The sequence below is a fragment of the Neoarius graeffei genome, chromosome 25 (genome assembly GCF_027579695.1).
Source record: "Neoarius graeffei isolate fNeoGra1 chromosome 25, fNeoGra1.pri, whole genome shotgun sequence".
Classification (NCBI taxonomy): domain Eukaryota; kingdom Metazoa; phylum Chordata; class Actinopteri; order Siluriformes; family Ariidae; genus Neoarius; species Neoarius graeffei.
Window position 1 is genome coordinate 40026879 of NC_083593.1, and position 27871 is coordinate 40054749.

Here is a 27871-nt window from a genome sequence, read left to right on the forward strand (position 1 = left end):
AACACCATTTATAAAGAGCTATGGTTTTTTTCTAGTGGAAACGACGTTCAGTTTATAGGAAACGTTCCGTAATAGGCCGCGTCCCAAACCTCATACTACCTTACTAAATAGTATGTAGTACGCACGCGCTGCTGTAATACTATCCTGCGCACTGTGTAGTCAGGGAGTGTGCGGTTTAGGACGCGGCTGAAGGGTGGAGCTCTAACGGCGCCTCAGAGCAGTGGGTCCACAAGCCAGAGCTACTGACGTTTAACCCGCATTATTTTCAGGAACATCATTTTATCTGCTGGGGGAACGGGAGTGGTTTTACTGAAAATAGTGTCCGGAGGTGGACAAATAGCGGTTGAGTGAAGAAGAGGTAAGAGTTCAGGGTTATAGTTTATTTCCACGATAAATAAAAAAAGAAAGAAGGAAAAAAACCGGATTTGGTTCTGCTTACTAAACTTTGTTGTGTGTGGTATGAAGTTCCTTTTCCGACGGCTAGCTTGTTCACTCCTGCTAAACGGGTTTTTTTAATAATAATTGAGAAATGGCATGTAATGTAGCGTTATGTTGAAATATTTAAACGTTGAAATTATTTTTTCGAAATAAAAGGACATGAAAGTGAGCTGAATGGTATAGGCTTCTGGTTGAGGACAGAACTGTTGGCTAATGCTGTAGCTTTACCTGCTGTGTGTACAAACCGAGAGCACTGGGCTAGTTTAGCTGGGTTTAATTTATTTTAAACAGCCTTTTTACTTGCTTGCTTTGTCAGAATGAGGATATTCGTGTGGTAACTTTTTTAATAAACTAGTCAGAGTTGTAGAGAGTGTGTTGTAACTTGCTGAAGTTTGCTTCACGGCCTGCAGGCTTTAACTGTGTGCCAGAGTTTGAACTTGTGAAGTGAATGTAGGCGTCTTGTAACTCTCTCTCACTCACACACACTCACATACACACACACACACACTCTCACACTCTCTCTCACACACACACTCACATACACACACACACACACACACATACTCACATACACACACTCACACACACTCACACATACACACTCACTCACTCACTCACACTCACTCACTCACACTCTCTCTCTCACACACTCACTCACACACACACTCACTCACTCACACTCTCTCTCTCACACACACTCACTCACTCACACTCTCTCTCTCACACACACTCACTCACTCACACTCTCTCTCACACTCTCTCTCACACACACACTCACTCACACTCTCTCTCACACTCACTCACTCACACTCTCTCACTCACTCTCTCACACTCACTCACTCACACACTCACTCACTCTCTCTCTCACACACACTCACTCACACACTCACACACACTCTCACACTCTCTCTCACACACACACTCACATACACACACACACACACACACATACTCACATACACACACTCACACACACTCACACATACACACTCACTCACTCACTCACACTCACTCACTCACACTCTCTCTCTCACACACTCACTCACACACACACTCACTCACTCACACTCTCTCTCTCACACACACTCACTCACTCACACTCTCTCTCTCACACACACTCACTCACTCACACTCTCTCTCACACTCTCTCTCACACACACACTCACTCACACTCTCTCTCACACTCACTCACTCACACTCACTCACTCACTCTCTCACACTCACTCACTCACTCACTCTCTCTCTCACACACACTCACTCACACACTCACACACTCTCTCACACACTCTCTCTCACACACACTCTCTCACACACACACACTCACTCACTCACACTCTCTCACACTCACTCACTCACACTCACTCACTCACACTCTCTCTCACACACACTCACTCACACACTCACACTCTCTCACACACACTCTCTCACACACACACACTCACTCACTCACACTCTCTCTCACACACACTCACTCACTCACACTCTCTCTCACACACACTCACTCACTCACTCACTCACACACACACTCACTCACTCACACTCTCTCTCACACACACACTCACACACTCTAGTGCACTATACAGACTGTAGCAGATCTGTCCTATCTTCTCCACCAGTGAATTATTGATAGTAGACAGACCAGAGGTTTATAAGCAGCTTTAAAACTATGCTGGAAGAGGTTTTCTTTCTTTTTTTTCTTTTGCAGATAAAGTACTCTCATACATGCACAAGTCCATGTGTAACACATCTTACTCATCCCTTTTCAGCATATTTCATACCATTTATGACTAGCCTGAGGTATCGCAAAGACCTCACGTGGCTGTGTAGTGATTTGTCAAACAGGTTGGGCCAGAGGAAAAAAAACATACCCGACGGATGCAAATACCTAACTACATGGGTGCAGGTAGTGTAAATACCCAGGTATATAATGCGTGCACACATACTTTACATTACTGGTGTTTAGCAGACGCTCTTCTCCAGGAGCAGTTGGGGGTTAGCTGCATTGCTCAAGGGCATTTCAGCCATTCCTGCTGATTCAGGGAATCAAGCCAGTGACCTTTTGGTCCCAAAGCTGCTTCTTTAACCATTAGGCCATGATGTGTATATCCTTAAGATGAAAGTTACTAACGGGAAATAAAGTATGATAGATTTGGTGGGGTTTTTCCCTCCCCCATTATCGCTAGTAACAAGCATCAATCAGTCCAACTGAGTTTCTCCTTTTCTGAACGTTATATAATACTTCTGCCTTTATAACGGTCTCTAGTCTCTTTGCATATCACGCATTTCATAGCTTTTTTGATACTTTTATTTGTGATATTCACAGCTTTTATCTTGACATCTCTGCTTGAACTTCACCAGATTGCTTGGTCAGTCTTTGTGCTTTTTTTTTTTTTTTCCCCCTTGACACATCGTTTGTCACACCCTTCCTTCTTCAATTTAAGAAGAAGAAACCTTTATTCGTCACATGTACACTTCAAGCACAGTGAAATTGATCCTCTGCATTTAACCCATCTGAAGCAGTGAACACGTGCATGCGCGCACACCCAGAGCAGTGGGCAGCCCAGAGTGCCCGGGGAGCAGTCAGGGGTTCGGTACCTTGCTCAAGGGCACCTCAGCCCAAGGCTGCCCCACGTCAACTTAACTGCATGTCTTTGGATTGCGGGGGAAACTGGAGCACCCGGAGGAAACCCACGCAGACACGGGGAGAACATGCAAACTCCACACAGAGGAGTGCCCTTGCCGGCTGCTGGGTTCGAACCCGGAACCTTCTTGCTGTGAGGCGACCGTGCTAACCACTACACCACCGTGCCGCCCCAAATTTTGATTCTACTTGTGTGATGGATGATTGTCTTTTTGCAGAATAAGACACACACTGTTTCAAATAGAGGTTCGGCGCTTCTTTTGTTTTTAACACAGAAACCATCTTTTGCACTCGGTGATATGATGCACGCTCCAAATACCTGAGTATAATATGCACAGTGTGGCCAAATTTCTGAGCACACAATGCGCGATTGTGGTCCAAACACCTGGAGAAAGAACAGAGCATCTGGATTCCAATGCCAGTGGAAATAATGCATCCCTTGGGTCCAGATATTGAGGGTGAAAAATGCATCCAAATTATACAGGCTACTCATTCAAAGACCAATAAGAAATAATTCACCCGCTGGGTTTGCTGAGAACATTTTTGTGTGACAGTCTGAGACGCAAAATTGTTACTCAGCCAGAAATGCTGTGTATTCAGGAATAACTTCTAACACAGTTCAGTGATAAATATCAGGTGTGTGTGTCTCTTATTTTATTTCCTTTTAAGATGCACTAAGGAGCAGTGCCATGTCTTGAGCGAGCCATTCCTCAGTGGTCTGGCTAATCAAAGGCAGTGTATGATGTCACTGAAAAAAAAAAAAAAAACAGCATCCAGTGATTCACTCTGAAGTCATCACGCCATCTTGATGGATTGTCATGGCGTTTTCATTCCAGTTTCTTGTATAACTGAAGAACGTTCAGTTCTGTCTCCGGTACGTGTTATGTGAGCAGGTGTGGTGAACATCTGCACTGGTGTCCATGTGTTTGCTCACGTGACTGCTGTTATTGCTAATAGAAAAGAAGCTGTTGAACGGATGACATTTATATACGAGTATATGTCACTACTGATTGGTAATATATACAGCGGCAATCTGAGCACCCGGGACAAGCAAATTTCACCAACAAGAAAAAGAAAGCAAAAACCTCACTCTGTGTTGACTTTGTCATTTTGGTATACAGATGTGTTTAAACTTGATGCGCTTTTTCAGATTCATGAGCACACAGCTATGTGGTAATTAAGCAAAAGAAATGCAAGCACAAACTTGTCATATCACTCCTCCTCCTGCGATAAGTAAATAAAGATGTGAGCCAGATTCTAATAATATCTTTCATGTACAATGCAAGGAGAAAACATCGCGGTTCAAAGCCAAGAGCTTGGCCAACAGCTTGCTGACTTCTCGTCAAGGACACAAACATGATGTGCTACATTAGAAACTTTTATAATAAGATAATTATGTTCATGGTTCATTTCCCTTAGTTTATGAAATTGCACACACTACCGAAATATTACACTACATTAACTACCACTTTTTTTTTTTTTTTTAGTCGACTTGAGTAGGAGTCTGTGCAGCAAAAACATAGGACATGGTAGCACACTGGAGTTTTTACTTACCTGGAAGACAAACTATTGATATATATTTTAAATCCGAAATCTGTCTATATACACTGATTATTTCACTTAAATAATGAGCACTTAGCACTGTCGCCTCACAGCAAGAAGGTCCGGGTTCGAACCCCGTGGCCGGCGAGGGCCTTTCTGTGCGGAGTTTGCATGTTCTCCCCGTGTCCGCGTGGGTTTCCTCCGGGTGCTCCGGTTTCCCCCACAGTCCAAAGACATGCAGGTTAGGTTAACTGGTGACTCTAAATTGACCGTAGGTGTGAACGTGAGTGTGAATGGTTGTCTGTGTCTATTGGCCCTTTTCCACTACCCTTTTTCAGCTCGCTTCAGCTCACTTCAGCCCGACACGGCTCGTGTTTCGACTATCTAAAAACAGCACGACTCATCTCGCTTCAGCCCTGCTTAGCCCCCAAAACTCGCACCGTTTTGGAGTAGGGCTGAAGCGAGCCGAAGCGAGCCAAACCGAGCTGAGTGAGGCTAGGGGCGTGAGGAGACACTCCCCTGTGCACTGATTGGTGAGGAGGAGTGTCCTCACACACCCCGCGAGCACGCTGGGATCTGTAAACACCGTAAACCCGGAAGAAGGAGAATTACGAATTACGAGAATTATGAAGCCTTATGCGCCTCGCCTCATCTATACGCTCTTGCCAGTATCTGTTGGCGTTGTCGGTGACAACAAGCCACAGCACCAAGACCAGCAACACTAACGACTCCATGTCCTCCATGTTTATTGTTTACTCTCCGGGTTGTGAGACTACCGCTTAAAAGCTCGCTGATGTCACTGTTTGCGCCGCCTAACGACATCACCTGACGTCCACCCACTTTCGCTAACTCCACCCAATGTGTCCACCCACTTCCAGCCAGCACGGTTCAGCGCGGTTGTAGTCGAAATGCAACTCCAACAGCCCCACTCGGCTCGACTCAGCACGGCACGGCTCAGCCGCGTTGGTAGTGGAAAAGCGGCATATGTGTCAGCCCTGTGATGACCTGGCGACTTGTCCAGGGTGTACCCTGCCTTTCGCCCATAGTCAGCTGGGATAGGCTCCAGCTTGCCTGCGACCCTGTAGAACAGGATAAAGTGGCTACAGATAATGAGATGAGATAATGAGCACTGTGTTGTGCTCGATATTGCAGACCAATCAATAAAGCTGCAGAGGATTAGAGCTGATCTGCGAGTGTATTGAACATGATGTCCTGTGACCGTTGTTCTATCAGTGCATGTAATGTTGAGCTGCCTGTTCCTGTGCCATTGGTCACACTTGGACAGAAAGAGGCTTCATCCATCGTTTCTTATTGGCTTTTGATGTAAAGAGTGAGTTCCTTTCTAATAAACAATAGGGCACTTTTCGGAAAAGCCTTCCAGGATGTCGGCTTGTCACATTCCTGGTATTGTCCTCTAGAAGTTTAGTGATATGACATACAGTAGAGCACTGATAGCGAGCTTGATTTCCTCTTGCCTTCCCACATGAATTATCACACTCGAACACGTTTTGGTAGTGCGTTTAAAAGGATGGGAACTCTGCTCTTGCAGGCTGTTCCGGCCAGTAGCAAGCACCCCCCAGCGCTACGTGCAACAAGGTTGGCATTGATGGCACACTGTGTAGTATTGTGGTGGGCTTGTGCGGAATCAAGGCTCCCTTTGTCTCTGCGAGAGGGGCTCTGGAGGAGAATCCTGCTGAGATGAGCGGAGAAGTGGAGCACTAGAGGAGCACATGCTCTTTATGCATGGCCTTCACTAGGTGACCTGCTGCTCATCGTTCTAGATCAGATGCTGAGGTCAGCCTCCATGTGTGTACATGGACATAACCGCAAGCCCTCGGCTATCACATGGATGCCTTTAGGACTGACGAGGCTTCCTTTAGCTCTTGTTCTGATTAATCATAATGTTTTTATTTATTTTTGAACGTAGCATTAATTATTTTCCCCCATAATTAAGACGCACCATATATTTCCCTATGGTTAATTGCTTAAAAGGGGGTAGAAAAAGTACCTGGAATGGTTTCACTGATGGGTGATCCTTTAAAAGCACACCAAAGAAATATATTAGTATGTTGTGTAGTATGGGAAAGCCATGGTTTAATGGTTGGAGACCAAAAGGTTGCTGGTTCGAGTCCCTGGAACAGCAGGAATGGCTGAAGTGCCCTTGAGCAAGGTACCTAACCTCCAGCTGCTCCCCGGGCTGCTCTGGGTACGTTGTATGTCGCTCTCGATAAGACTGTCTGTCTGCTAAATGCCTGTAAATGTAATTTGTTCAAGGTTTATGACACTATGATCCCATGGGTAGCTGTGAGTATTTTAGTTCTTGTTTTTGCTGTGTTCACTTTTATTACTATATTGCATACAATATAACTTCATTACATTACAGGCACATCACAGACGCTCTTATCGAGAGCAATGTACAACATCCCCAGAGCAGCCTGGGGTTAGGTGTCTTGCTCAAGGGCATTTCAGGCAGTCCTGCTGGTTCAGGGACTTGAACTGGTGACCTTTTGGTCCCAAAGCTGCTAACCATTAAGCAATGACTTCTCCCAAGTTCAGCTTGGTGTGCTTTTTAAATAGAACCTAATGAACCTATTTTAGCTTCTTGGGTTAAATAGAACCTACCTTTGCTTGTTCAGAACTTTCTTTTCTGGTGCTTGGAAGTCCTGGTTTTAGAGAACTCAGGACATGGCATAGTCCTTGTGAACATCCCCTAAAGCCATAAAACTGTAACCAGCAACACATGAATGTGGAGGATGTTGATGAGCCAAGAAAAACAATTGGCATATTAAAAAAAAAAAAAGTTGCCTTTCTATAATCTTTGTGTCAGTGACTTGTTTGGATTGGAGTAGACATCTTAGAAATGGAAGTACTGCATATCACCTTTTCCTAGTACATATCGACCCAATAAGCTCTTTCATAGATGAGCCATGAAAGTACATTTACACCAAATTGGACCAGCTTTCTCATTTTTGGAGCCCTAGTATGGCAGAACATCTGTGGCGAGTCTCACGAACGTGATGACTGGAGTTGGATTTATGCCTGGCGTGTGCAGCGACTCCACAGTCTCTCCCATTTAGGAGATTTGGATCCGAGGTTTGTTTCGGGGTGCAGGACGCTGTCTTCTACCACTGTTTGGAGCCAGCCATATTTGGTCAAAGCAACATGTACTGTTATTCCACAGGCGAGAGAAGCCAGTTGAATTCCCTCCGCCTCTAATAGGACACATGTTATTAACGCCATCACATCCACTTGAGTGTAGATGTGTTCTTTGATGGATATGTGGAGTATATTGAACTTTTTTTTTTTAATTCTTAAGCTGTCATTGAACACATTTACACTGCAGTGCTGCCTGCTTGTACTCCATGTACAATAGCAGCAAGAGGAGTGTTTGAATGGTGCTTGTTAAGAGAGTGGAGTTGTAAGGAAAGAGGCATTAGTCACGCCACAGTTTAAGCATATGATTACCATATGTCTAGCTGAGAAGTTGTCATGACTCAGGAGGAAATGTGCCATGAGACTAGGGGCAATGGGAATTATTAAGATGAATATCTCGGACAGTTTGTGCTTATTCTGTCAGCTTTATCAAACCTTTGTGCAACATTGATGTCAAGCGGGGTTTGCTACTAGATCTATGAAGTCTGCTGAGACAGAGACATTGGGCTTCATTTATCTCAAAGTTTTTTGTAGACCTTGAAACGTTTGCACAGACCAAAACGGACTGAAAACTCCCGATTGCCAGGTTTACAAAAAGTTTCGGTAACACTTGTGTTTTTTGCTCATTTGTGTCATTTGATAAAATGGCAGTGATGTTGAGTGTCTCGTCAGCACAGTGTGACTAAATCTTCCAGTAATGCAGCTCAGCCACTGCAGCTTGTCATCTAATGCTAGGATCAGGCTCCACGATATTTTTAGCTTTCACAATGGTCGTCATGTCAGATTAGGCAATCGTATATCGCTATAAATGCTTGCCGTGTCTTGATTTAGGAGACTGGCGACACAAGTTTGACCCCGACCAATCATCGTTCACATCCTTGAATTTCGTCACGGAGGAGGGTCAAGAAATTGTGCATCATGGCTACAGAAGAGCGATGTGTGATGGTGGCAGAACACATTGTAGGAGTTAACAAATATCAAACTAGGTGAGAATGTTTAAAAAAAAAAAAAATTCTGGCATGCTAGACTTCATTGTGATCTCATGGAGCATCCCAGATGCCACATCGCTGACTTTTGTTGCGCTACAAAGCCCGTTTGTCCTTCCTGACATTCATGTTTGGGCCTGAAGCTGGAAATTTGTTGGCCTTGACAAAATCTTGTGAAAATCGGGCTGAATCTGTGGTCAGATTCCAACATAAAACAGGCATGGATTAACTCCTCCTCTTATACAGTGGCATTTCTTTTGTCCTAATTTTCTCAGTTTATGAATTTTTGGATTGCTTTATTAACTCATCCGGCCGACAGGCAACAAGCTTATACCATCGTATTGTCTGTCCGGCGTCCTCCACATTTCACGAAAATCGCTTTTTCTCTCTCGATTCTTCATCGATTTTTATTCTTTTTGGCAGGAAGGTAGGTCTGCCTGGGGTGTCTATAGCTTCTACCCAAATTTGTGTAATTGCAATTAACAATAAAGGTATGGAGTTAAGTCCTAACAAGCAGTTTCCACACAAATCGCTGCTTCTCCCTCAGTTCTTCACAGATTTTGATTCTTTCTGGCATGAAGGTAGGGGTAGCTAGGGTGCCTATAACCTCTACCCAAATTTGCTTAATTACAATTATTAATGAAGTTATGGACTAAGTCTTAATGAGCAGTTCAACAAGAGTAACTTCTTGGTTAATTCCTTGCTGTTTTGGATTCTTTCTGGCAAATAGGTAGGTGTTCCTATGGTGTGTATATAGCTTGCAACATTTATTGTGCAAGGTGGCCCATTTTAGATCGTTCCTTCTGGACTAGACGTGGTCGGAGTGAACTACACCGTCATTGACGGTCTCGTTAATAATAATATTTTCGCTAATGTGAAACAACGGAGTTTCATTAAATTTGTTTAGGCAATCAAGATTTTCAGTTAAGTTTCAGATTAGGAGACTTTACACAAACTTAGAAGCTCTCAAAATATTTTACCACAGGCTCCTGTGGATGACTGACTTATGAACAAATTTTTATACGGTTTAATAAGTGAAACCCACTGTCCCTACATCACCTTGCATGATTAATTGCAGCCTGCGATGAAGCTTTGAGAGACACCTAGCACTCCAGCCACTTTTAGCAGTCGTTTACATTGTGACAAAACTGAGTCATCTGAGGAGCTGGCTGAGGGAGTGTGGTTAGTGATAGATATCTGGGATAGCTGAACGACTGGGTCACAACTGGAGCTGGAGCGAGTCCCGACCAAGCCAATCTGCTGCTGGCAGCTCCTAAATCACTTGAGGCTCATATGTGTGAATGAAAACACCTCTCCATACCTCATGTATGAAAAATGTGCTATTTCAGTCTGGAACTAATAAAACATTCATTATAGTTTTAAAAATGAAATATGCACTGTATGTAACAGCCATATTTGTACCCTATATGCTGTAAATTGTTGCTCATGTAGTATAATATAGGCTGTTATGTGATAAATGAACACCGTTCAGAAGACATCCGCAGGTCTTGGTGTTAATTTGAATTTGTCTGAACATCCTTTTTTAAAAAAATAATTCTTAGAGCCTTGGGTATATTAAGCAAAAAGAAGTGTAAGCTGCCGTTGTGAAACTTCATACCATCTTGCTGAGGTTCCAAGAACTGTTAAATTAAGTACAACAGATATTTATGTTCTACCTATCATGTAGTGTTGATGCAAGTTAGACGCTGTGCTCCGAAATCAAATACAGAAATTTACTCGCGTTCTTCTCACTTGTCAACGTCTACACTTTTGATGCAAGCCTTTTAGCTGATAAGTTTGCGAAGCATGGTTTTGGCCTAATGTTTGGTATTTGAAGCAGATGGTCTTCAGTTTTGGGTGGGGAAAAACAGATGCATTGCATGAACGTGTCTGTGGACATAAAAATGTGCAGATCGACTTCCTGTACCCTGTGGGAATGTGACTGAAGGAATGTAAGGTCTGTCACTGGTCATGTCTTCCCAGAAGGGTCATCTTCAGCCTCGGATGACTTTCTGCTGTGTTTGACACTGAAGTCTGGCAGGAACTGTTTTTAGTGTAATTGGAATATATTGAACTACCTGGATTTTTATTTTTTTTTAAATATATAAATATAATTTCCAGGAAAGTTGGGATATTTTCCAAAATGCAATAAAAACTAAAAGCTGTGTTTTTTTTTTTTTTTTTTTAAATAATTCACATGAACCTTTTATTTAACTGACAAAAGTACAGAGTTTCAGTAGTTTTACTGACCAAATGAATTGTAAATATAAACGAGGTTAGAATTTGATTCCTGTAATACACTCAAGTTGGTATGGAGGCATTATTACCATTTGTATTACATCACCTTTCCTTTTAATAACACTTTAATTATATTGGAACTGAAGATACATGTGGTGTTTACCAGCTGGGCAGTCCGTATTGTGAAATACCATGACTGAGGTTTTGAAAGTACTGACCGAGGTCATGATATTTCACCATACGGACCGACCTTAAGCTGGTAAATTTTTTATATATATATGTGTGTGTGTGTGTATGTATGTATGTATATAAATTTTTTTTTTTTTTCCTTTACCAAATTCTAACAGAAAACGAGAGCGCCCGAAAGGGAAAGCCGAGCCGCCATTTTGAATCCTCATTCACGGCTGTAATGCAAATTGCTTCCTTCTCTGTATACAAGTGCACTTCCATGGCAGGAAAAAAACTACATTTTGCTGCCTATGTAGTCCCCTATTTATACAAAATTGAGTCATTCAGGATTCAGCCATGTTTTTGCTCGGCGTTAGCAACAGTTAGAGGTTTTTAGCTTTCTCCTGAAATGTTTTCTTTTATTTCTTCTTCCTCAGGGTAGTAAAACTCACTTTCACTGTGAAGACTGTCGTTATCGCTATCCATGATGTAAAATTAATGCTATTATGCTGAGAAATGCTGGCAAAAATTTAAGATTTTTGATAATCTTATAAATAAATCTTATAAAAGAGATAAATGATGACAAAAATTGCTACTATGTTTGTTGTTGTGAACGAGCGAGTCGCTAGAGGTCCATAACTGGGGTCTGTACTGTAGGATACGGACCCGCTCGCCAGCCAATCAGAGCGCAGGATTTGATGGAAACCGGACCGCGAAAAAATAATTTTTGCAGTTGGAAGTTTTGTCCATTCTTGCTCGATAGAAGACTTCAACTGCTCAACAGTCCGTGGTTGCCGTCGTCTGACTCTCTCTTTATGATGTGCCCTACATTTGTCAATAGGAGACAGATCTGGACTGGCAGCAGGCCAGTCAAGCACATGCACTCTGTGTCTGTGAAGCCACGCTGTTGTAGCCCGTGCAGAATGAGGCCTGGCATTGGTCTGCTGAAATAACCATGGGCTTCCTGGGAAGAGACGTCGCCTTGATGGCAATATGCGTCTCTCTAAAATCTTAACATGCACCTCTGTGTCAGTGGTACCTTCTCACACGTGTAACTCACCCATGCCGTGGGCACTGATGCCCCCATGCCATCTCAGATGCTGGCTTTTTGCACCTTTTTCTCTGATGATAAACTGGACGGTTGTGTTCACCTTTGGCATGTAGAACTCAACGTCTGGTTTACCTGAAAACAAGTTTGAAATGCGGACTCGTCTGACCACAGCACACATTTCCACTGTCGTTCAGGCCCAGAAAAATCGGCAGCGTTTCTGCATAGCATTTGATAAATGGCTTCCTCCTTGCGTAATACAGTTTCAAAGCATTTCTGGATTCAGCAGCATACTGTGTTAAGCGACAATTTTCTGAAGTCCTTCCAAACTCGTGGCTGTATTTGTTACATTAGCATGACGGTTTCTCAGGCAGTGCCACCTCAAGGCTTGAAGGTCGCACACATTCAACAGTGGTTTCTGACCTTGCTCTTTACGTACTGGGGTGTCTCTGAATTCCCTGCATCTTTTCACAATATTATGTACTGTAGATTTTGAAAGACCTAAATTCTCTGCAATCTTGCGTTAAGCAATGTTCTTTTTGAATTGACCAACAATTCTCTCGCAAATTTTGGCACAAAGGAGTGAGCCACGACCCATCTTTGCTTGCAAAGCCTGAGCCTTTGGTGCATGCTCCTTTTCTACCCAATCATGTTACCAATTAACCTGCTTATTGTGGAATCTTCCAAAATGGTGTTGCTTGAATATCCTATAAACTTTTTTTAGTCTTATTTTACCTCTGTCTCAACTTTTTTGTGTGTTGCAGGCATCAAATTCTAACTTTGTTTATATTTACAAAATACAGTTAAGTTGGTCAGTAAAACTATCGAAAGTCTTTTCTTTGTACTTTTTCAGTTAAGTAAAGGTTCATGTGAAACAGAAATCACCCTTTTTTTTTTTTTTAATTGCATTTTGGAAAATATCCCAAAACTTCTCTGTAAATGGGATGTGTGTGTGTCAGTCATGCCTAACCTGCTTGATGTGTAGTAGTGCTCTTCAGAAGCATGTCCATCAGTTCTTGTTTTGCATAATCCTACTTGAAGGCTCAGCAAAGTTCTGAAAGCACTTCACCTCCCAAGTGGCTTGACATGGTTGCACACACACACGTGAAAGTCTTTTGGAAAAGGAAGGCATGCAAATACTTCCTCTTGACTGGAATACAAATTGCTGTTCCTTCCTCACAAGACAGTGCTGCGTCCTGTTTCTTCTTGCTTCTATTTTTTCTTTCACTCAGTTGAAATCCTTCATACTGAAAGTTGGATTTAATTAAACACGTTAAGTGTTCATGGCTTCTCCGCTTCAGCGGTTGTCTATTATGAGCTGGTTATTTCATGTTGGAATTTCTTAGAAAAGAAAGAAGAAACCTTTATTCGTCACATGCACAGTGAAATTCATCCTCTGCATTTAACCCATCTGAAGCAGTGAACACACGCGCACACTGAGCAGTGGGCAGCCATACCAAAGCGCCCGGGGAGCCGTCAGGGGTTAGGTACCTTGCTCGAGGGCACCACAGCCCAAGGCCACCCCACGTCAACCTAACGTCTTTGGATTGTGGGGGAAACCGGAGCACCCGGAGGAAACCCACGCAGACACGGGGTGAACATGCAAACTCCACACAGAAAGGCCCTTGCCGGCCGCTGGGTTCGAACCCGGAACCTTCTTGCTGTGAGGCAACCGTGCTAACCACTACACCACAGTGCCACCCATGGTCGTTTGTCTCTACTGTATGTGGCAAAAAAAATGGTTGTTTGTCTCTACTGTATGTGGTCTCTCTGTGATGATCTGGCGGCTTGTCCAGGGCACCTGTAGTCAGCTGGGATAGGCTCCAGCTTGCCTGCGACCCTGCACAGGATGAGTTGTTACGGATAATGGATGGATGGAAATTTGATGACTTGTACAAATCTCATCTCATTATCTCTAGCCACTTTATCCTGTTCTACAGGGTCGCAGGCAAGCTGGAGCCTATCCCAGCTGACTATGGGTGAGAGGCGGGGTACACCCTGGACAAGTCACCAGGCACACAACCATTCACACTCACACCTACGGTCAATTTTAGTCACCAGTTAACCTAACCTGCATGTCTTTGGACTGTAGGGGAAACTGGAGCACCCAGAGGAAACCCACGCAGACACGGGGAGAACGTGCAAACTCCACACAGAAAGGCCCTTGCCGGCCGCTGGGTTCAAACCCGGAACCTTCTTGCTGTGAGGCAACCATGCTAACCACTACGCCACCATGCCACCCACGGTATTCTTATGACCAAAGTGGTTTCTTTGGTCATAGGAAGCCATCTCAGTGACTAGGTGGATAAACTTTACTGATTTAAAGCCCTTTCCGTTGTTGTGTAGCGTTGTCCCTGACTGTTGGTAAACTATTTTTTGCATGTAATAATCTAGGCATGAGCATGTCAAGTTTTAAGTGCTTGGCTTCATCATATTTAAAAAAAAAAAAGTACTGCAGTAAGTAAAATGTCTTTCACAACTTTCTGGATTTTTTTTTTTGACTACTTTCAGCCTTAAATATAATATTTAAACTTGTGGAGACTCACTAGCCACATGGTACAAAAGTCCACAACTGTCTATTTGTTGATTTAGAAGTAAGGAATTAAACATGAAGATGCGCTATTATAGATGTGTAACTTGTACAAAGGGCTTACACTGAACACTCCTTCCATAAAAGTTAATGTAATGTCTTCATGTTAGATTATACACTTTATTTGTTAAATAGCGCCACATTTTAACCTTGTTTATTTATTTTAGTAGACTTGGATTGCATCCTCTGTACAAGTTTCAAAGTCTACTACTGTCCACTCAGATTCAGCAACACTAATAATATAACAATAAATATCTTGTAAAAGGAAGTGAACAAGTAAATAAATTATTGCGTAACAAAAGAAATAAATGCCATTAGTGAACCAGGAATGCTATGAGTGATGTGTATGACTTGTACAGATAGCCCTACAAATGTGACTTCAATTAGTCAGACGCACAAGTTTTCAAAGGACACAAAACAGCAAAGAATGACATTCCACAGTGTAATTGGATTGATTGAATCGGGGTGGGTACTGATTCAGAACAAAGAAAAAAGGAGGTGGTGGCTCACAGCAGTGGCTGTTCAAACTGTGCTAATGTTACAGCTTGTCTGAATGGACTGTGTCTCCTCCCCGTCTGAAAACCAACCGTTATAAACATCAAGATGTGACAGCATGCTGCCCTCTGCCAAGGATTCTGTTTAGGAGGCTTTAACTCCTGACCGAGTCCCGGTTCAGTGTTCTCGATTGAGTGTCAGTCCTGGAAAGCATCGTCTGCCGGCTACAGCTTGTGCAGTCCAAGCCTCTGTGTTTTGCTTAAACAGATCACTCGGATAAAGTTACTTTGTCGCCAGCAAAAACATTCCCAAATCCACTTCTGCTCACATTCCTAAAGATGGTGGGGAGGCAACAAAACAAGTGCTGGACCTGCAACAGCGAGCGCTCCCCCTTTCTCTAAGGCCTGTGTCGTCCCTCCCTCATATTTCGCCTGGAGTCCGCTGAGAATCGCTGTGGAATTCCAGTGGAATGTGATGTGGAATTGAGCCATAAAGATGCCAATGATTAGTTTGAGTTTGTGTTCCACCACTATCAGTGCTGTACTTTTTACAAATAATGAACATGATACGATATCTAGAAATGATTTCAGTTTGAATTACTGAACTTTCGCAACAAAATGAACAGAAGACAATTTGTGACTGAAGTACATGAGGTTGTTATTTAGTTGGTGTGTCGTGGGGTGTTTTTTAAAGGCACCATTACATTGATTACCAGCTGCGTTGGTATGCCATATGTCTCTCATTATTTACATTCAACCACATTGCATTTTTTTTTTTTAAAAAAAAAACGAGCGTTTGCCTTCAAAGTTTAGCACCGTTTGTAATGGGCTGAATATTGAATAAAGAGATTGCTCTTTTCCTTTTTTAACCTTAGCGCAATACGATACCATTTTGATTTCTAAGTCAACGATTTGATATTTTTGATTACGCCGCTGGATCTGACACCATTTGATTTAGCAGCCTCTGATTTTCTAAGGGATCAGCTTTGTTCAGACTCTGGGGTAAGGCATATCAATTCACAAATTGTGGTGTTTTAGGGAAGGACTGTTTTTTTGTTTTTTTTTTTTTAAATTGTTTTGGTGTTACGGGTGAATCACCTTGCTAGCCTTTTTTAAATCATTTTCACATCAGTTTAAAAATACATTTTTATACACTGTCCTTTTTTTAGTTAATTTATGTATAATCAATTACAATGGTCAAAAATTTGAGAATTGTTAATCAATTTCAGTCATTGCCTTTTAGATTGATGTACAGTGGTGCTTGAAAGTTTGTGAACCCTTTAGAATTTTCTGTATTTCTGCATTAATATGAATTATTTTTTTTAAATTGTATTAATATGCATTAAAACATCAGATTTTCACACAAGTTCTAAAAGTAGATAAAGAAAACCCAATTAAACAAATGAGACAAAAATATTATACCTGGCCATTTATTTATTGAGGAAAGTGATCCACTATTACATATCAGTGAGTGACACAAGTATGCAAACCTTTTCTTTCAGTATCTGGTGTCGTGTTGTGTTTCCCCCCCCCCGGCAGTAGCTTTTGATAAGTACTGCACATTGGCTTGGAGTAATTTTTATCCATTCCTCTGTACAGAATAGCTTCAACTCTGGGATGTTGGTGGGCTTCTTCATATGAAATGCTCACACATTTCGATTGGATTAAGATCAGGACTTTGACTTGGCCATTCCAAAACATTAACTTTATTCTTCTTTAACCATTCTTTGGTAGAATGACTTGTGTGCTTAAGGTTGTTGTCTTGCTACATGACCCACTTTCTGTTGATTTCAGTTCATGGATAGATATTCTGACATTTTCCTTTTGAATTTGCTAGTTTACTTCAGAATTAATTGTTCCATCAATGGTGGGAAGTTGTCCTGGCCCAGATGCAGCAGAACAGGCCCAAACTATGGTACAACCACCACCATGTTTCACAGATAGGATAAGGTTCTTATGCTGGAATGCAGCGTTTTTCTTTCTCCAAACATAATGCTTTTTCTTTAAGCCAAAAAGTTGTTTTGACTGCATCCATCTGTAAAAATTTTTTGCATTAGCCTTCTGGCTTGTCCACATGATCTTTAGCAAACTCTAGATGGGCAAAAGTGTACTTTTTGAAGAGCAGTAGCTTTGTGACCTTGCAGGCTATTACATGCCTTGGTCAAGCACTCCTGTGGAAGGTAACGGTGGTCTTGAATTTCCTCCATCTGTCTGACTGTGGATTTATGGAGTCCAAACTCTGGAGATGGTTTTGTAACTTTTTCCAGCATGATGAGCCCCCCCCCCGAGATTCTCAGAAATCTCCTTTGTTTGTGTAGTGATGTACTTGCACAAAGATGTGTTCTAAAGGACCAACGTTGATCGAGCCCTGTTCTTTAGGTAAATCAGGGCACCTATTCACACCCATTTTAAATCCCATTGATTTTAAAACACCTGACTCTTAATTTCACCTTCAAAATAACTGCTAATCCTAGAGGTTCACTTACTTTTGACACTCACTGATATGTAATATTTGATCATTTTCCGCAATAAACAAATGAGCAAGTGTAATATATTTTTGTCTCATTCGGTTAATTGGGTTCTCTTTATCTACCCTGAAAATTTGATGTTTGTCATATTTGTTCAGAAATAAAGAAAAATCTTGGAGTTCACAAACGTTTTTCAAGCCACTGTATCAATCCAGACTGTTTGGTTTAATACACTCCTATTCAGCACATTAACATTTTATAACAATCATAATTGCTTTGAACTCCTTTTTATGACCTTTTGAATTGTGCTAATCTAGCTGCCGCCACCCCCTACCCCCCAAATTTTTATTTATTTATTTTTTATAAAGGCTGGCCCACTTTTGCCATGACCCTGACATGCCTCCAGAATTGTTTATTCTACACCGTGAGAGTACTTTTTGTTTTACTTGCTGTAAGATAAGAGCGGCAGGGATTTGCTCAGCAGTTTACACTCCAGCAGATGTTAGTTGTTGCTTATATTCCCCATGTTTGTCATCAGTGTGTTGCGACTCCTGCCAGTAGAAAACACGGAGCAGCTTTCTGTTGGACTTCACGTTACTGTGATGGAATTCAGTTTGTTGGCTGTGTTGTTGGGTCCATGCAACAAGGTCCTGTCCTCAACCTTGGGTGTTTCAAATTCTGGTTATCTGTACCTGTTTCCTGCCATATTGAGCACTCTAAAGTGATTACTAGAAGAAGGAGAAATGGTATGGTCTTTCATTGAGATTTAGGTTCTTCACATACATTAAAGGGAGTGTTGCCATAACATTAAAACCACTGACAAGGTGAAGTGAATAACATTGATCAGCTCATTACAGTGGTACTTGCAAAGGGGTGGGATATATTAGGCAGTAAGTGAACAGCATGTTCTTGAGGTTGTGTTGGAACCAGGAAAAATGGGCAAGCGTAAAGATCTGAGTGACTTTGATAAGGGGCAAATTGTGATGGCTAGATGACTGGGGCAGAGCATTTCCAAAACAGCAGGTGTTGAGGGATGTTCCTGGTTATGCAGTGGTTAGTACCTACCAAAAGTGGTTCAGTGAAGGGCAACCAGTGATAGGATCATGGACATCCAAGGCTCATTGATGCACATGAGGAGCGAAGGCTAGCTCATCTGGTCTAATCCCAGAGAAGAGCTACTGTACAACAAATTGCTAAAAAGTTTGTTGTTTATGATAGAAAGGTATGTGAATACGCAGTGCTGTGTCGCTGCAGACTGGTCAGTGTGCCATGTTCACTACCAAGTGTCTAAAATGGTTGTGCACATCAGAACTGGACCATGGAGTAATGGAAGAAGGTGACCTGGTCTGATGAATCACATCACATTTTCTTTCATGTGGATTGCTGGGTGCCTGTGTGTCGCTTACCTGGGGAAGAGATGGCCATAGGTGCACTCTGGGAAGAAGGCAAGCTGGTAGAGGTGGCGTGATGCTGTGGGAAATGTTCTGCTGGAAAACCTCGAGTTCTGGCATTTATGTGGATGTTACTTTGACACGTGCCACCTACTTAAACATTGTTGTGGACCCCTTCATGGCAACTGTGTTCCTTAATGGCAGTGCCCTCTTTCAGCAGGATAATGTTCCCTGCCACATTGCAAAAATTCTTCAGGAATTATTTGAGGAGCATCAAGGTGTTGACTTGGCCTTCAATGTATCCAGGTCTCAAGCATCTGTGGGATGTGCTGCACAAACACATCTGATTCATAGAGGTCCCACCTCACAACTTGCAGGACTTAACGGATCTGCTGCTGAAGTCTTGGTGCCAGATACCACAGCACACCTTCGAGGTCTTGTGGAGTCCATGCCTTGATGGGTCAGGGCTTGTTTTGGGGGCACAATTGGGGGGGGCGCTATATAATATTAGGCAGGTTGTTTTAATGTTATGGCTTATTGGTGTATCTGTAAATATTCATATTCGAGTCTGCAGATTTGTTACACAACGTGTGTCAAAGCAGGGCAAGGATGCCAGATGTGTGCATCATGTAAATACATGCTGATTCACTTGATTTCAGTTTGAATGTAGCTTCCTAGTGAGAGACATGCATGTCTTGTAATGATAAGCAGCATTGTTGTCAAAGTAATTGTGTGTTAACTCCATTCTGCAAAAGATGGATATAAATGAGAACGGTTAGATAGACCTAGCGGAGGATGAGAAGAGTCAGCTTGCAGATGGAGATAAAGGACAGAGTGGTGAACATGCGTTACTTTGTGAAACCACTGTCCTTCAAACACAGGACTCGGGAAGTGAATCAGCAGGAGTGCTGTCAGAGTAAACTTGAGTTTGAATACTGTTTACATTGTAATGATGTATTTAAAGACTAAATTGACATCCAGATGTTTAAGATCCGGTGTTATGGTATTAGTCATGTATAGTGTTGATAAAAATGTTTCCTTAAATGGGTGGAAATCGGAGTATGTATTGCGAGAGAGCCACCAGGATAAAGCACTTACAGGCGAAAGAAATGATCAGTCATTAAAAATAAAAAGTAGGAGTGTATTGATTTGATTTGTAGTTACCAGTGAAGTGTAGGGCTGTAACGATATGCGTATCGAAATCGCGATACGCAGAGCCACGATCCGTATCGCGATGCAAGAAGGCAGAATCGCGGTACACCCTTTCAAACTTCTCCTCAGCCCAAAAACAGAGGCGCTTCCAAACTTCAATTTATGAATACTTTTTTATTTAAATTACATTTTAAACTTACTTAAATTACTTTTATTTTTTTATATCTATTAGTAAGTCGTTTTTTCGCCGACCTGCGACAATCTTCTGCGAGTCACGCAACGTCCACACTCGCCACTGGCAGAGCATTCATTTCTTTTAAGCGGTCGCCATTCTGGTTGCGACGCGGGGAGCGAATCTGTAAACAAGCAGCTCATTGGCTGGCTAGGTGTGCCACAAGCCAATCACAATCACTTGACCGGAAAGGCATGCAGTGTTGCCAGATTGGGCGGGTTTAGGTGCTTTTTGGCTGGTTTTGAACATATTTTGGGGTGGAAAACGTTAGCAATATCTGGCAACACTGAAGGCATGTCTGCTTGGGCGGAAGCCTTCTGCGGCAGTTACATTTTACACGCGAGCAATGTTTCACCATAAAAATTCCGTAATTTCCATCTGTTTTCCGCGATCACAGAAAATCATTGGCCCTATGAGAGCGAGACAGTGAGAGAGCCACCCCCCCCCCCAAAAAAAAAAATCTTAACGGATTTACACGATTTGGAAAAATGACTTTTTCAGAACCGAAAAAACCAGAGCTTCCGGCTCAACAGTATTATTTTTGAGAAATAAAACAGTCTTTGGATATACATTTGTTCATTTTTGCATACATATTACTCATTCTCTGCAGTGGTCTGAATTATTTGTTATTAAATAGTTAATGTAAGTAAGTAAATGTTAATAAGTGAAATTTACTACTTTAAAAAAACATTTTAAAAAAAATCGTGGGCGTATCGAATCGTGGGTCAAAAATTGCGATTCGAATCGTGAGTCGGGTGTATCGTTACAGCCCTAGTGAAGTGCAATCTTTTCAGGTTTGCCAGACTGTGGTTTGTGCAAGCATCAAATTTTGTTTTGGGCCGAGCAAAAAAATCCTGTCAAAGTTTAAAAAAATATATATATATATTTTCAGGGTTCGGTGGTCCAGAATTTTATTTTATTTTTTTCCCCTCTTTTCAGAGCTGTATTAAAATGGTAGGTGCAAACAATTTTTTGTTACTAAAGATCAGTGATTTATGATGCATGAAAATGTTTTACAATTATATGCATGATTGTAGGATTTAAGAAAAATAAAATGGATCTTGATACTTTTTGATGTGGTGTTTTATTTATACACCACTACCCTGTGTTTAATATTACAGATGCAATGTCTAAATGTCATAAAACTATATGCAGTAAATTTATTTTAATATTCATTAAAATAACGTGTTATTAGGGGTTTCATTAAGGGCCGGTGCCCGGTGCAAAATCCGGCCTGGCGCTAGTTACTTTTCAAAGTTTCTCAACCAACTGATTTCCTATCAGGCCTTTCAATTACATGAAACCTGCGATGGATAACGTCGTAGGTGCCCAAATTAAGGTCAAGCACCCAAAATATGCTACCAAAAGTAAAAAAAAAAAAAAACCCGAAATGCTGATTAAATAAACTTGGCTGCATAAAACCCAATGTCTTGACTTTCTTTTTTAAAGATACAGAAATTAGCATGTATTTCTTGTAACTGACGCGAAATCCGCACCATTCCCATGTTGTTCTGGGTTCGTCGAACTAGCCGTAAGTCTCGCGCAGAGCACAAATTCTCCATCAACGGCTATCGGCATGCCATGTTTTCGTGGAGGAGCGAGACTCGCATACCAATGACCAGAGTGGGATTTCCACATTAGGTAAATCATCTTTTATAGCAGTTGGCAAACAGCTTTTAGGTGTATTACTGCCACCTTCTGGACTGGAGTGTGAACGAGAATGTTTACGACCCTGTTGTGCTAAATTCTCCTAATAATTCCTGTATCATTTAAAAACCTAAAAATAGCCCTGTATCCCACACTATCTGACCTCAACTGCAATATCTCTCTGATACCTAGTGTCCTATGATTTTAAAATCAGATAAGACTGAATAAAAGAGCGCTATTTGGGACACAGCTGTGTATTTAAGGTACAGCTTGCATACACACAGTTGTTTAAGTGTGGGTGGAATCAGTGACTTGGAGCTTGGTCCTCTTGTTGATGATAGTCTTAGATACTGGCCTTTCATTTAAACTCAGGTCTTTTACCCGACTACATGCTGTGAATTGCACTGCCGATTCTTGTGATGTGACTGAAAAACCTTTTGTGTCACAGGTCTGCGACAGGTTTGTCTCTTTGTGCGTAACTTGCTTTTTCATTCCCAGGCTCCTTTCCTCCAGGCTCTCCTCAGGCCCAACACATCTTTTAAATACTAACTGTATTCTAATTATTTTTGACATGTACATCAAGAGGGATTAATGCTGTAGACATTTTGCAATAAAGGTAAAAATAACGTTCATAGACTTCTTTATTTATTCATAACTTTGTAGCTAAAAAAAAAAAGCAGCAGCAGGTTTAAACACAGCACTGGGAAAACAGCATTTTGCATGTGCGGAAAAGCCCAAATTACCCTTTATCACAATAGAAAAAGCCCAAATTCAGAAATCCAGGGTGTATCCCAAATTATGTAATTAAAAGGCCTGCCATGTTTAATATTACAAATGCAACATCTAAATATCATGATATAAAACTATATGCAGTTGTCTTTTTTTTAATTTTATTTTAAATTTTAATATTCATTAAAATAACATGGTGGCACGGTGGTGTAGTGGTTAGCGCTGTCGCCTCACAGCAAGAAGGTCTGGGTTCGAGCCCCGTGGCTGGCGAGGGCCTTTCTGTGGGGAGTTTGCATGCTCTCCGTGTCTGCGTGGGTTTCCTCCGGGTGCTCCGGTTTCCCCCACAGTCCAACGACATGTAGGTTAGGTTAACTGGCGACTCTAAATTGACCGTAGGTGTGAATGTGAGTGTGAATGGTTGTCCGTGTCAGCCCTGTGATGACCTGGCGACTTGTCCAGGGTGTACCCCGCCTTTCGCCCGTAGTCAGCTGGGATAGGCTCCAGCTTGCCTGCGACCCTGTAGAACAGGATAAAGCGGCTAGAGATGATGAGATGAGATTAAAATAACGTTCTTAGGGGTTTCATTAAGGGCCGGTGCAAAATCTGGCCTGGCGCCGGTTACTTTTCGAAGTTCCTCAACCTACAATGCTAGTAGATTTCCTGTTTTCCAAGACCTTTTCTTTCCTATGGTTATCAGTGGTTATTTTCGCGTTTACACTTTTTACTGTGTTTGTGTACTCATGGCTGCTTTATGGCCTTGACCTTCAATCAGGTCAGTTACACTGTATGAGAGCCTGATGCTGATTGGCTGCTCATCACGCCAACATTGGGGAGCTGGAAAGCTCGTTTCTGATTTCGCTACAGTTCAAAATGAAAAGGCGACAGGACCAACCAGCCAACCTTGTCCAGATTCTTTCCAAGTTTGGCAAGGAAGGTGCCCAAACGAGGAGAAAGCGGTAGACAAGAGATCCTCCTGCACTGAGGTTACCTAGTTAGTGGCTCATGCAGGAAAGTACAGATGCCACTCATCTTGTAGTTGTTACGAACAGGTTAGCACACTTCAGAGGGTGACTAAGAGCCAAAGGGGAACATAAAGGATACTACACTGTACAGTAGTGTAAGCCATAGGCAAACACGGGAAGGTGCAGAAGGGTGAAATGTAAAGTGTTATGCCGTACACTCTGTTTCATGCAAAACCTGATAATAAACACCCATAAAATAGCAATAAAAATGCATTATCAGCAGTGAAAATGGGGCCTAGAATGCACCAGAGAGCATCTAAAATTGAAAATTTTCTGGGGGAGGCCTCCAGACCCCCCCCCAGCAAGAGGGGGATACCCCCTCCTGCACTCTCCCTCATCTATTACTTGACCCGCTACTTCATTTCTTAATGAAAACCCTGTGTTACTGAATCAATGCACAGAACTTTCCATCAGATCTTCGAGGCGAATGTCTGAACGAACATGGGTGGTAATACTATTAAAATTGCAGGCAGATGCCAGTGTGTAATTTTGCATGGTGCGAAGATGGCTATTGTAAACATCTTCCTTTTTTTTTTTTTTATAAAAAATTAAATCAGGTTTTTATATGTGCGATCATCGAACCGTTTTTGTGACCATTGAAGTGGAAGTTAAATATTGGCACTGGTCAGGTTTGGTTTTTGTTTGCCGTTTTCCACTAGAATCACGTTGAACTCCCTCACGTTTTCGCTGTAGTCATGTGGTACATCAAATATGGCTGTGCCCATAGCTGTGATTTTGTTTCTGAGCAACGGTAAATGCTTTTCATCATTTGCAATGCGTGAAACTCTTAAAACGAATGGTTATAATAATTCAACGCTTAAGAAATTTCAGGGTTGGGCAGGTGACTGGAAACTTTTTTGGATAGGCCTTGTCAAAGTTCTCACTCACTCCAGCTATTCATGGAGCAGAGGCCTGTGTCCACCATATGCTGAACTCTGGGGTACTTTTTTCTTTTGATAATAGTTTAACTTTTGGAAAAACACCAAGCTCACTAGTGTAACTTCTCTCACTGACAAATCAAGAAGGTGCTAGGACTTATGACATCAGCACAGTCAACAATAGTGGAGGAGATGCCTGATCCTGGTCGTCACGGACAACCCAGTTATTTACGATCTAACATTTCGATCTTTTCAAAGGTATAGACCCCTTCGCATGTTTGTAAACAAACCGACCGTTGCCAGGATGCGCGCGCAGCCTGGACTCAGAAACAATGGCGCTGCCCATAGACCGGCATTATGAGCTGTCAGATTATGCAAAACAATTGTCGTTACAAGATCGAGAATGCTACATAAATAAGTTAACTCTAACAAGTGGACATCGCCTACCGGATCCGCATTTAATTAGAGTGGACGGACAATGTTAGTAAGTTTTCCTCTGATATCTGAAGGCAGTCATACTATTTTTACAAAAAATGTCAAACTCAAAAAAAACCCAAAACCTATTTACAAAAGTAGCCTGCCATCAACATTCTGGTTACAGCGAGACTACAACTTGATTAACAATGGGACATTCATATTCATTTTGTTTTAATCAAATTATGCCAGTGATGTGATGGCAATGTGGCTTTAGCTACAACAGCAAATACCAACACTAAACAGCAATTTGCAGGAGGGAATGGCATGAAAGGAATGATAAAGAGTGCAGCTAAGAGAAATCAGAGCTGCGTAAAAAGCGAGAGGCAGAGACCAGAAATGAAACTGAACGGGGTGGGAGCTAGGTTAGAGCAGTCAACGTAAGTTGGCATTTAGAGTGAGGGCACACAATTTTACCTTTCCATCCTTGCTTTAAAATTGTGATTTTCGGCATACACAAATAATAATGGCACAAAATCTGGACTGCTTGAGTCAAGCGAGACCTCTCCTACAAACAAAATTGCATGCAAAGCTAAGTTAACATGCTAACAATATTCATTACATTGTGTAACTATGACCCAGCTAATCAGACAAACGTTACCAAAGTATTTTGCTACATCAATAAACGAAGACTAGAAAGATTTAATAAATAGCCTGATCTTACCTGTGATGAAGTGGGCGCTGCAAACCCGCGCATTTTTGATGGTGCTTTCATCCCAGTCTACACGTTTGATGGCTTGTAGCCATAGACGTTGGCGATTTTTGGAATGGGTGAGATCCTGCTGGAATTCTGTACATTTTAATCCAATCACTGCTACGATTCTGACACCCGACAACACAACAACTAGGCATTTCTTCCAAATATTTCTTCTCGTCTCTACCGTCGCTGAGTCTTTTTTGGGTCCAGGCTGCGCGCGCAATTTCCTCTTGCGTATGAATGACCTTTACTGCGAAGGGGTCTATAGAGATCAATTCCCATTCTAAGAGCCATTGCCAAGGCCTGATTTCTTTCGACAGTTTTAGCTAACCTTTCTAAAGTAAATAGAGACTTGACGGTCACAATGGAGGAATGCGGAAGTGTTGGATTTAAAAAAATAATTTTTTCCCTCAAAAGTGCTCTGAAAATGAGGTTTTGGGTGCTGGTGGTGCAAAAAAAACCCACATCTGGTGGTTACAGGACCTCAGAATAAACATCATGTTGGTTAGTGCACCTGACACTGAGCGTAAAGTTCAGGAGGAAAATGTGGCTATGGATACCTTTTTCTAAATGATGAGCTCTGTTTGAGGATTTAAGAATCCCCTGCTGAAATATCATGCATAGTCTGGCACATTTCAGTTACACGCCTAGAGTATTGATCAATTACGTGTGTGTGTGTGTGTGTGTGTGTGTGTGTGTGTGCGTGCGCACTAGCAGATCTGCTGACCCCCTGTAGGAGTCTGGCTGACCTTCATGCTGGGCTTTGACCTTGATGTTCACATAATTTGTCATTAGTTTTCAAAGTGCAATTTTCTCCTTGACTTGCCTTTTGCATCCGGTCTGTTTTAGAATTATTCCTTATAACCTCCGCTTGACAGTAAAAGACTGAGAATGTTGATGCTTTAATTGGTTTTCTCGTTTCACATAGTGACACTTGGTGCAGTTTTTCTGTGCCCTATATGAGCTTCTGGTAGACACAAATGCAGGTTCTTGACCAGCAGATCTTCTCGGAGTAGAGAAGAAATTTTCAAATGGATCATTTAGGAATGTTGCGTCTGTCTCTGGGAGTGGTATGACTGAGACATTTCCACAAAGGGTGTGTGTGTGGGGGGGGAGTGATTTTTTTTTTTTTATGATTCAAATAAACCATTATGGTTTTAAAAATGGCCGTGAGTGATTTTCATTTTCCAAGTTGAGTCACGAGAAGTAAGTGACTCCCACTATGATTCTTATGTGTTTGGTTGAGCTTTGTGTCTTAGAAGGTGCGGCACATCACACGTTAGTGTTGATGCATCTACTTTTTATGTTTTTGTGCAAGTTCTGGTGTTTCATCGAGGCTCTACAAGCAATCGTTTCATTTCACAGGCCACGTCTGATCTGATATCCGGTCAGTGTTCTTTATAGTGCCTTATCAAACTGCTATTTATACACCACGTTATCTGAAATGCCATTTGTCACTGATGCATGCAGAGAGCCTTTACTTTGTCCTGAAGCACTCACAAGCTTTTATAAGGAATAAGCAGCAGGCAGGATGGTGCTGCATTGCAGACGTAATGTTATTAAATGGGCAAATCATCAGCATGACGTGTATCTTAGTTATCAAGGCTGAGTCATTAGGCCATCCTTAAAAAAAAATCCGTTTCCTCTCCACCGGGTGAGCAAAAAAAATTTTCAGTCGGGAGGGAGGGATTTTATATATATAATATATGGATGGATAAGAAATCACAATGCTGTGTTTGCTTTTTCTTTCAGTACTTTTTTTTTATTACAAAAGCAGACATTTAATAAAATGACAGTTTAATCAACTGAAACTTGTACAAAAACTTTGTTAGCATTTTAAATGCTGACTGCAACATTTGCAAAACTTTTACAAAGGTACTTAA

At 41.9% G+C, this 27871-nt stretch overlaps 1 protein-coding gene across 1 annotated transcript in view; it reads left to right on the forward strand.

The window, feature by feature from the left end:
• Positions 1-205: 205 nt before the first annotated feature.
• Positions 206-27871, forward strand: part of tln1 (talin 1) — a 152722-nt gene continuing 125056 nt past the window's right edge. Inside the window, exon 1 of the mRNA XM_060908652.1 lies at positions 206-358. The gene's annotated coding sequence lies outside the window, so the exon portion shown is untranslated. The remainder of the gene's footprint in view (positions 359-27871) is intronic.